The sequence below is a fragment of the Vigna angularis genome, chromosome 2, assembly GCF_016808095.1.
Source record: "Vigna angularis cultivar LongXiaoDou No.4 chromosome 2, ASM1680809v1, whole genome shotgun sequence".
NCBI lineage: Eukaryota > Viridiplantae > Streptophyta > Magnoliopsida > Fabales > Fabaceae > Vigna > Vigna angularis.
Genome location: NC_068971.1, coordinates 32,229,233 through 32,239,244, shown reverse-complemented (window position 1 = coordinate 32,239,244; position 10,012 = coordinate 32,229,233).

Below are 10,012 nucleotides of genomic sequence, written 5' to 3'. Positions count from 1 at the left end.
GATTATCACTAATGATAATCGATGATTGTCGAAATGACTCACATCCTGGACATGATTCAAGCATTCAAACATACATACATCGACCCTAGATCACGTGAAAATATACTTAACACATCATACATGCATTCAAGCATCACATACCCATGTAAACATATTCAAACACATATAATACATTACCTGAATAATCCAAATCCAATCATTGACATGTTATACTCCAATGATTATCACTACACCCTTATAACATATATTTGCATAGAAACCCCTAAGCATCATAACTTTGTTCTCCTTTAGCATTAAACCCTCTATTAGGATAACCCAACAAAAACATACATAATACATTCATAGGGAAAACTCATCACAAATATTACCAAAAACTTATTCCCATGCACACACAAACCCTTGCCCAACAATAGTAATAGATAATCATAATCATAATCATATGAACGTATATCAAACAAGTGTTATCATGTAATTAAATCTAGAATGCATAGCATATAACAAACAAACCCTTGCCCAACAATAGTAACAGATAATCATAATCATAATCATATGAACGTATATCAAATAAGTGTTATCATGGAATTAAATCTAGAATGCATAGCATATAACAAACAATGGTAAGATTCTCCATACCTTGGCCAATCCTAAAGCTTTCTCTATACTCAAAGATCTTCTCCAATGTAGTTGCACTCTCCCATTCACTCTCTCTCCTTTCCTCTCACTCATTTCCTATCACTTTCAAAGTTTTTGTTTTATTTTTCTAATGACCAAAGTTTCTATAGGAGGTGTCTAATATAGTTACAGTTATGTGTAAAATATACCTAGGGTACTCTATTTATAATAAAAGCCCATAAGTAATAACAACCAACTAAAACAAAACACATAAATAAGATAAATTAAATTTATCTTTAACTTAATTAATTCTGATAAATCCTTAGATAATATATTCTAACTTAATATTTTTATTCTAATTAATTATGATAAGTCTATCAATAACATATATTATTATTATCTAGTCATAATATCTAATTATATATAATAATATTTCATTATATCTTTTAATTAACTATGTAATAATATTCAAGAATATCTTTTAGAATATCTAAGAGTATCTAATGATATTCTTTTCTAATAATAATATCTCTTTTAAATCACAAGATTATAACCCTTATTTTCTTTCAACTACTTTTTAAAATAACAATAATTAAATCTTCTGAAAGATTAACATAATCTCTTTTTATTTAATTTTCATATTATTTAATTTGCATGATTTTCTTTCTACATTTTCCTATTTTAATTTCTGCACCTAGTTAATAAAATGTGAAATACCATTTTACTCTTAGGCAGAAATATAAATATAATCAAAGAAAATAACATAATAATTATGTCTTAATAAATATGTACACACAAGAACATTAATTGCCAAACAAAAAGACCAAAGTCTTAAAACTAACTTATTTTTAATACCCATATTTTTCCGGATCTTACAAACTACGCCTTAATACAAGGATAAAACAAATCTACTTATTTGGCTGAAATGCATGGCTTAAAGAAACCTACACTACTTGACAAAAATACACGGCCTAAAGAAACGTACATTACTTCAAGCTATGCTCTATGATGACTCCAAAAGGTGGTCCAAAGGGTAGAGTTTAGACCCTTTTCATGGATGACTTCAACTCTTCTTGTAGATGCTTCTTTGTTTATACTTCTTTCTATCATTTATGAGGAGCTAAATCTCATTTGTGTTGGACCAAAGATATAACAAATTTGAACTCTTTTATATTCGATAAAAACTTCCATTTATGAATGAATGCTTTTGGTTTAAAGTTTTTTAATCGATTTATACTTGTTGTTTGATGAATTGATCACTCATCTTATCTAACTAGCTTAAGATTGAGTGAAAGTTAGTCTTAAGTTGTGGTCCAATCAATTTTCCTATGGGCTCCTAGATGCTAAACATAGATATGGGGTGTGAAGTTGGAATAAATTCTTAATCTTAATGTAGGTGAGTCATACACATTCACTAACGGGTTTCAAATTGGACAATAGGCAACATATTAGGCTCTATATGCCAAACATGGACCCATAATTACCATCAAGAAAACTCCCATTACTTGATCATTTGAAGCTTCGTACTTGGAGGTAGAACTTATGTAAGAGGCGACAAATCTGTGAAGTCGAGCTTCAACATAGTTTAATTTAGTACTTTAAACTGAGTTTCAAGTACATTTTACAATATCTCACAACTACAAACACATTTTCTATACCCAAATTGTCGTACAACATATCAAACTAGTTAAAACACTGTAGTTTCTGCCAAATCCTTGTGGATATGACACTTGTTTACTACAATAACCCAATATGCTACTGGTATATTTCGAGTTGCAAATACGGTATGAACATAGAAAAAATATTTTTTTTTCTTTTTTTATTCTTGTGTTAATTTATTTATATTGTAGCAAGTTATTACGGTATTAAATCTATATAACATAATAATCATATGAATTCAATGATTTTTAATTTTATATGGGAAGTAAATTTAGTTAAAATTAAAATTAATTAAATGAGTTTTTTCTAATAAATAAAATTACACTTTGATTAAATGTAAAAGGTTTAACCATAATTAATCAAAAATTTATTTTGATTAATTAGATATTTCTTGATAAAATAAATAAAAAAAAGGGTAAAAGAATAAACATATTTAACATTTGGAAGGTTCATTCACACTTCGTCCAAACATATTATTTACACCTTGTGTCTCTCTCTATACTTAATATTTTTCCATATCTTTACAATCAACATAAAATAAAGTATTGTATCTCTCATTATCTTAAATGAAGATATATTTATTTTTTTAATACTTTATTATTAACAAGTAATCAAAATTACATTAGAATATATTGACTTTTCTTTAACATTACTTCTAAATAATATAACATTCTGGAGGCCAATTAAAATCCAATAAATTTTCTTCTGAGTTTGTTTTTATAAAAACTCCAATAATGTAATGATTTTAGGAGAAATTTAGTATTAATAGTCCTAGAAAAAATTCACACATAATCTTGTTTCATTTTAGTTATATTTATTATGATAAATCATTTTTAACCATTCATTATATTGTATAATTTTATTCAAATATCAAGATCTTAAAAAAAATATACATTGATATTCTTTTTTATTTAAAATTTATTTTATAACTTGAAAAATGATTTAATTAACGAATGCTGATTTTTATTTTAATACACTATTATTGTCAATTGTTAATTTTAGGTTTAATATTTCGGTAGGTTCTTGTTTTTGTCCAGAATCTCAAATAAATCCCTTTCTTTCTTGGCGTCTTCATTGGGTCCTTGTTTTTGTAAAACTGAAACAATTAGAGGCTTGCCGTCAAATTGGACAAACGGCTGTTTAAGTTTGGGTTACGTGACATGGTCAGTGTATTGATTAATCAGATGTGGCATTAAAAACGAGTTTGAATTGATTTTTTTATTAAAAAATGGATTGCACAAAGGTTAAATCAAATGTACTCAAGGAAAAATTGGCCAAAATTAAAACAATTTAAGTGTAGCCCTACAATTGAGAAATCCAAATCTGATTGGGGAAAAAAATTGGAGCTCCGAATTAGGGTTCGTGGGGGAGAAAGAGAAACCCCAATAATTCCCTAATTCAAACCCTTCAAAGAAATTCCCAAATCCAATTTCAGAACCTAACCCCAAAATCGCAACAGTTGAACTCCAAATCGTTTTACAATCTACAGAAAGGGAATAAAAGACCACCACCCCCAATTCACGGGCCTCACGCGAGAACACAGAACTCAAAAACCCCAAATGAAAACCCTTGCCACGAAACGCAGAGGCATCGCCGCTGAGACGCCCACTAGTCGCGAATGATGAACGTTGCGTCTGAACCTCCGGTTTCGCATCCTCCTCCCTACAACCAGAACTGAACCAGAAAGAGAAAAGGGAAGAAACTCCCTCCCTTACGACACGAATCAGCGTGAGAAAAGAGGGAAAGGGAAAAGAAGAAGAATGTCCAACGCGTCGCCGCAAACCACCACGAATGTCGCTTGGTCGTGCGATCTCCACACCGTCGTCGCGCCATCATCGCCGGAGTCGTCTCTCGTTCCTGAGATACCTAGGAACCCTAAAACTCACCTTCCCCAATTTGATTTCGATTTCGCAATTGCAGAGGATAATAGGGCTTTCAACACTTAATTTAATTTGATTTCTCAACTTTTCCCTTACTTAAATTATATTTCCACTTTGTACACTTAATTTTTTAATTCAAAAATTAAAAAATACAATTGACGCACGTTTTTAATGCCACGTAAATTAAAATTACACTGTCAGTATGCCACGTAACACCCTCCTTAACAGTGTTTGATCAATTTAACGGTAAGCCTTTATTTGATTCAATTTTACAAAAATAAGGACTCAATTAAGACGTCAAACAAGTCGGGGACCTATTTGAGATTCGGGACGAAAATAGAGACCTACCGAGATATTAAACCTTAATTATTGAAGTTAGTTTTCTGTTAGGGTTGTTATACTTTTAGTGTCTTTTCCCGTTGCCCTTTCCTAACCTTTAAAAGGTTAGGTTTTCCCCTCAATAGATATAAATATAAACACAGTACTATAATTTTTTACCATTTTCATAGATATTAAAGTTGAAGCTTTTCTTACCTTTTCTCCTATTTCGATCTATCTTTTCTCTTACTGTATCTGCAACGGAGGTCTTCTGGTGTGCCTTCCATAGCTTCTCTCTCTGCTACGAACCTAAAGCTCTGCTATGCTCCTTTTTCTATTCACCATCAAGGCTGACGAAGACTGGATGCTTCTGGAAGAGATATTTTATCTCCGTGGCTTTTTCAGCATTTGGGTTTTGGTTTGAAAAGGCTTTTGGGCCTTTCTTCGTGACTTAAGATTTGGGCCTCACTTACAATATGGTATCAGAAGTGCAACCTGTTTCTTGAGTTGTTCTTGGCATCTTGAATTGTTCTTGACACGATGGAAAACAACCCAGATCCCACCACTAATCCCTCCAGCCCCTATTATCTTCATCCTGGTGAAAATCCAGGCATTACCCTTATTTCCCAGGTCCTTACTGAATCCAATTACTCATCATGGAGCAGAAATCTGAAACGAGCTATACTCTCCAAAAACAAAATTAAATTCATTGATGGCAGTATCCAAAAGCCTGCCAGAACTGAGAAATTATTTGAAGCATGGGAAAGATGTGATACAATGGTTCTATCTTGGATCATCAAGACCCTTTCAACCCAGATTGCAGAAAGCGTCCTTTATGTTGACACTGCCCAAGATCTTTGGGAAGAACTCAAAGACAGGTTTTCTAAGGGAGACTATTTCAAGATTTCAGATTTATTACAAGATATCCATTCTATTAAGCAAGGAGAAAGAAATATCAGTCAATATTTCACTGACTTAAAAATTCTTTGGGAAGAATTAGAATCTCTCAGGCCTATACCCTGTTGTACCTGCTAGAACCCATGCACTTGTGATCTATCTAAAATCTCTCTAAAATACAGAGAGGCTGAACACGTTATTTGCTTCCTCAAAGGACTCAATGACACCTATCAAACTGTTCGGACTCAAATCCTTCTAATGGAGCCACTTCCCAACATCAACAAAGTCTTTTCTCTCCTTATACAGCAAGAAAGACAACATCAGGACAGGGGAGGCCAAAATGATTCTTTCAAAATTTTAGCCAGCACATCTGACAAGACCAACTGGAGAGGTCAAGGCCGTGGCACTAACTCAAGGGGTCAAGGAAGAGGAAGAGGGAGAAATCCCAACTATGGGAAGAAATGTTCCCATTGCAAGAAGATGAATCACACGATTGATGAATGTTACTCTAAACATGGTTTTCCACCATGGTACAAGAAGAATGATCACCAAAACAGTCAGGATAGGGGAGACCAAAATGAATGGAGTTATGCTAATGCTTGCAAAGAAGATTCTACCTCTACCCAGACTCAAAATACTCAACAGGAGATTCATAGTAATTCTATGCAGGGTTTTACTCCTGAACAGGTGCAAAAGTTATTAAAAATCATAGAGGGTACCCAAACCCAAAATACTCACAACATTAGTCAGGTTCAGAGAAACATCCCTGAAGACAACCAAGGTAATTTTTCCTGGATCATTGACACTGGGGCCACTGATCATGTGACCCATGAAAGAAAATATTTTGTTACTTTTCAGAAAATTAAACCCATAACAGTCAAACTTCCTAATAATTCTATGGTTACAGCCCAACACGCTGGAACTGTCCAATTCTCTGAAAATCTTATCATTTTCAATGTTCTCTACATTCCTGAATTTTCTTTTAACCTTATATCTGTACAAACTCTAACAAGGGACTTAAATTGTATTCTAACATTTTCTTCTAAGACCTGCCAGATTCAGGACAACTCTACCTTGAAGATGATTGGGCATGCTAACGTTTTTAAAGGCCTTTACTATCTTCAGTCATTTCCTGTTTTTACCCAGCACTATGTACCTAAGAATGTTCTTTCTTGTAAACATGTTAGTGATGACCTATGGCACTATAGATTAGGACATCCAGGTCACAATATCATAGAACAAATATGTAAAAGTTTTCCCTATGTTCAAATGCCATCTAAGACTGTTTGTGATATTTGTCATTATGCTAAACAACATAAACTGCCTTTTTCCCAAAGCACCACTGTTTCTGCTAACTGTTTTGATCTAATACATTGTGATATATGGGGACCCATTTCTATATCTTCTATCCATGGGCATAAATACTTTCTTACCATAGTAGATGACTATAGTAGACACACTTGGATTTTTTTAATGCACAATAAAGGACAAACTAGAGAGCTTTTACAGAATTTTATCCTAAAAATCAAAAACCAGTTTGGAAAAACTGTTAAAACTCTTAGATCTGATAATGGCCCTGAATTTAATTGTATTAGCATGTATAATTCCTATGGTATTGAACATCAAAAAAGTTGTGTGGAGACACCCCAACAGAATTCTATTGTTGAACGTAAGCATCAAGATATATTGAATAAAACTCGTAGTCTTCTCTTCCAATCTGGTATCCCTACTACTTATTGGTGTTATGCTGTTTCTCATGCTATATATTTGATAAATAGGCTTCCTACTTCTGTTCTTAATGGTAAAACTCCTTATGACATGATATATAACAATCCTCCTACTTATTTGAACTTAAAAACTTTTGGATGTCTTTGTTTTGCCTCCACTTTAGAACATAATAGACACAAGCTTGATTCTAGATCTAGGAAAGGTGTTTTCTTAGGATATAAAAATGGGGTTAAAGGATATGTTATACTTGATGTTAATACTAGAGAGATCTTCCTAAGCAGGAATGTTATTTTCTATGAGAATATTGTTCCCTATAAAACTCAACAGAATAATGCTAATAATTGTGCTGAAAAGGAGATAGAAACTGTTTTTCCGAATGACTTCTGGTATGGTCCTAACTGTGATGAGACTCAAAATTTTCTTGAGAATATAAACACTGAGCAGGAACCTGATCACGCAAAAAACACTAGCACCAATACTGGTAATGACCATGCTAGTGACAGTGTTAGAAGATCCACTAGAACAAAAAGGGTCCCCGGATATCTCAATGATTACATCCATCAGGTTAACCACTCCTTATCTGATTCTCTACATGTTAAGAATAATTACAAAACCCCCTATCCCATTTCCAATGTTTTGTGTTATGATTCTTTGTCTGAAAAACACCTAAAGTACACTTTAGCTGTTTCTGCTGCTAAAGAGCCAAAATCCTATAATGAGGCCAAGGAAAATCATGAATGAGTTACAGCTATGCAGAAAGAACTCAAAGCTTTGCAGGATAATGGAACTTGGAACTTAACTCAACTCCCTCCTGGAAAAAACTCCATTGGCTGTAGGTGGGTTTACAAGATAAAGCATAATGCTGATGGCATCATAAAGAGATACAAAGCTCGCTTAGTAGCCAAAGGATATACTCAGCAAGAAGGTATAGATTTTCTAGACACCTTTTCACCTGTTGCTAAGTTAACCACTGTCAGAATGATTCTGGCCATTGCGGCTGCAAAGAATTGGCATCTACATCAACTTGATGTAGATAACACCTTCCTACATGGAGACTTAAATGAGGAGGTGTACATGGAACTACCACCAGGGCTGGATATTCAGGAGAAAGGACAGGTTTGCAGGTTAACAAAGTCTCTATATGGGCTCAAACAAGCTAGTAGACAATGGTTTGACAAGTTGTCTTCTTTTCTAGTTTCTGTTAATTACACTCAATCTAAATCTGATCATTCCCTTTTTATTAAGAAAACTTCCATAAATTTTACAGCCCTGCTTGTATATGTAGATGATATTATTTTAGCAGGAAATTCTATTAAAGAAATTGACCACATTAAAGCTCTTCTCCATAATGCTTTCCGGATCAAAAACCTAGGAGAGCTAAAGTATTTTCTGGGCTTTGAAGTTGCTAGATCTAAGAAAGGAATACACTTATGCCAAAGGAAATATGCTTTGGACATTCTTGAAGAAACAGGGATGCTGGGATCTAAACCTTGCACAACTCCTTTTTTAAGTGACACAAGTTCCCTATACAAAACTGAAAATCACTTGACCAATCCAAATTCCTATCGCAGGCTAATAGGGAAGCTTCTTTACCTTACTAATACTAGACCTGATCTATGCTTTTCTGTTAATCTTCTTAGTCAATTTGTTAATTCACCTACTGATTACCACTATCGAGCTTTGCAGCACATGCTTAGATACATTAAATCCGGCCCTTCACAAGGCCTCTTCTTTGCTGCTGACTCTCATATCCAGATCAAAGCTTTCAGTGACTCGGATTGGGCCACTTGCCCTAATACTAGAAGATCTACCACTGGCTTTTGTGTCTTCCTTGGATCCTCTCTTATATCATGGAAAACTAAAAAACAAAGTACTGTTTCCAGGTCGTCCACCGAAGCAGAGTATCGAGCACTGGCTGCTACCGTATGCGAAATCCAATGGATCTCTTACATCCTACAAGACCTCAATGTTGAGACCACTACGACTGCTGCTCTCTACTGTGACAATAAGTCTGCCAGACATATTGCTCACAATCAAAGCTATCATGAAAGGACTAAGCACATCGAACTCGACTGTCACGTTGTTCGAGAGAAGATTCAAGCGAATCTCCTTCATCTCCTACCTATTCGCTCCAACGAACAGCTTGCTGACATATTCACGAAACTTCCTCACCGTGTGCGTTTTCAGTTTATCGTTCCCAAGCTTGGATTGGTAAACATACACAATCCAGCTTAAGGGGAGGCTATTGAAGTTAGTTTTCTGTTAGGGTTGTTAGACTTTTAGTGACTTTTCCCGTTCCCCTTTCCTAACCTTTAAAAGGTTAGGTTTTCCCCTCAATAGATATAAATATAGAACACACAGAACACAGTACTGTAATTTTTTACCATTTTCATAGATATTAAAGTTGAAGCTTTTCTTACCTTTTCTCCTATTTCGATCTATCTTTTCTCTTACTATATCTGCAACGGAGGTCTTCTGGTGTGCCTTCCATAGCTTCTCTCTCTGCTACGAACCTAAAGCTCTGCTATGCTCCTTTCTCTATTCACCATCAAGGCTGACGAAGACTGGATACTTCTGGAAGAGATATTTTATCTCCGTGGCTTTTTCAGCATTTGGGTTTTGGTTTGAAAAGACTTTTGGGCCTTTCTTCGTGACTTAAGATTTAGGCCTCACTTACAATATTAATTTTAAGATTAAAACATCTAATGAAAATTTCTTATAAAACTTAGTCTAAAATTCAGAATAATCATGTTTTTCTTCAATAACTTTTGTTAGTTGTCGTACAAATTAAAAGTGAACTATAGTTATTTAAAATTTGTAAACTAGAGTTATTTAAAAAATTGTATTATATTTAACGCAATAATATCAAAATTAAAACAAAAACATGTGTGTTCAATTTACAAACATTTCTTCAAATA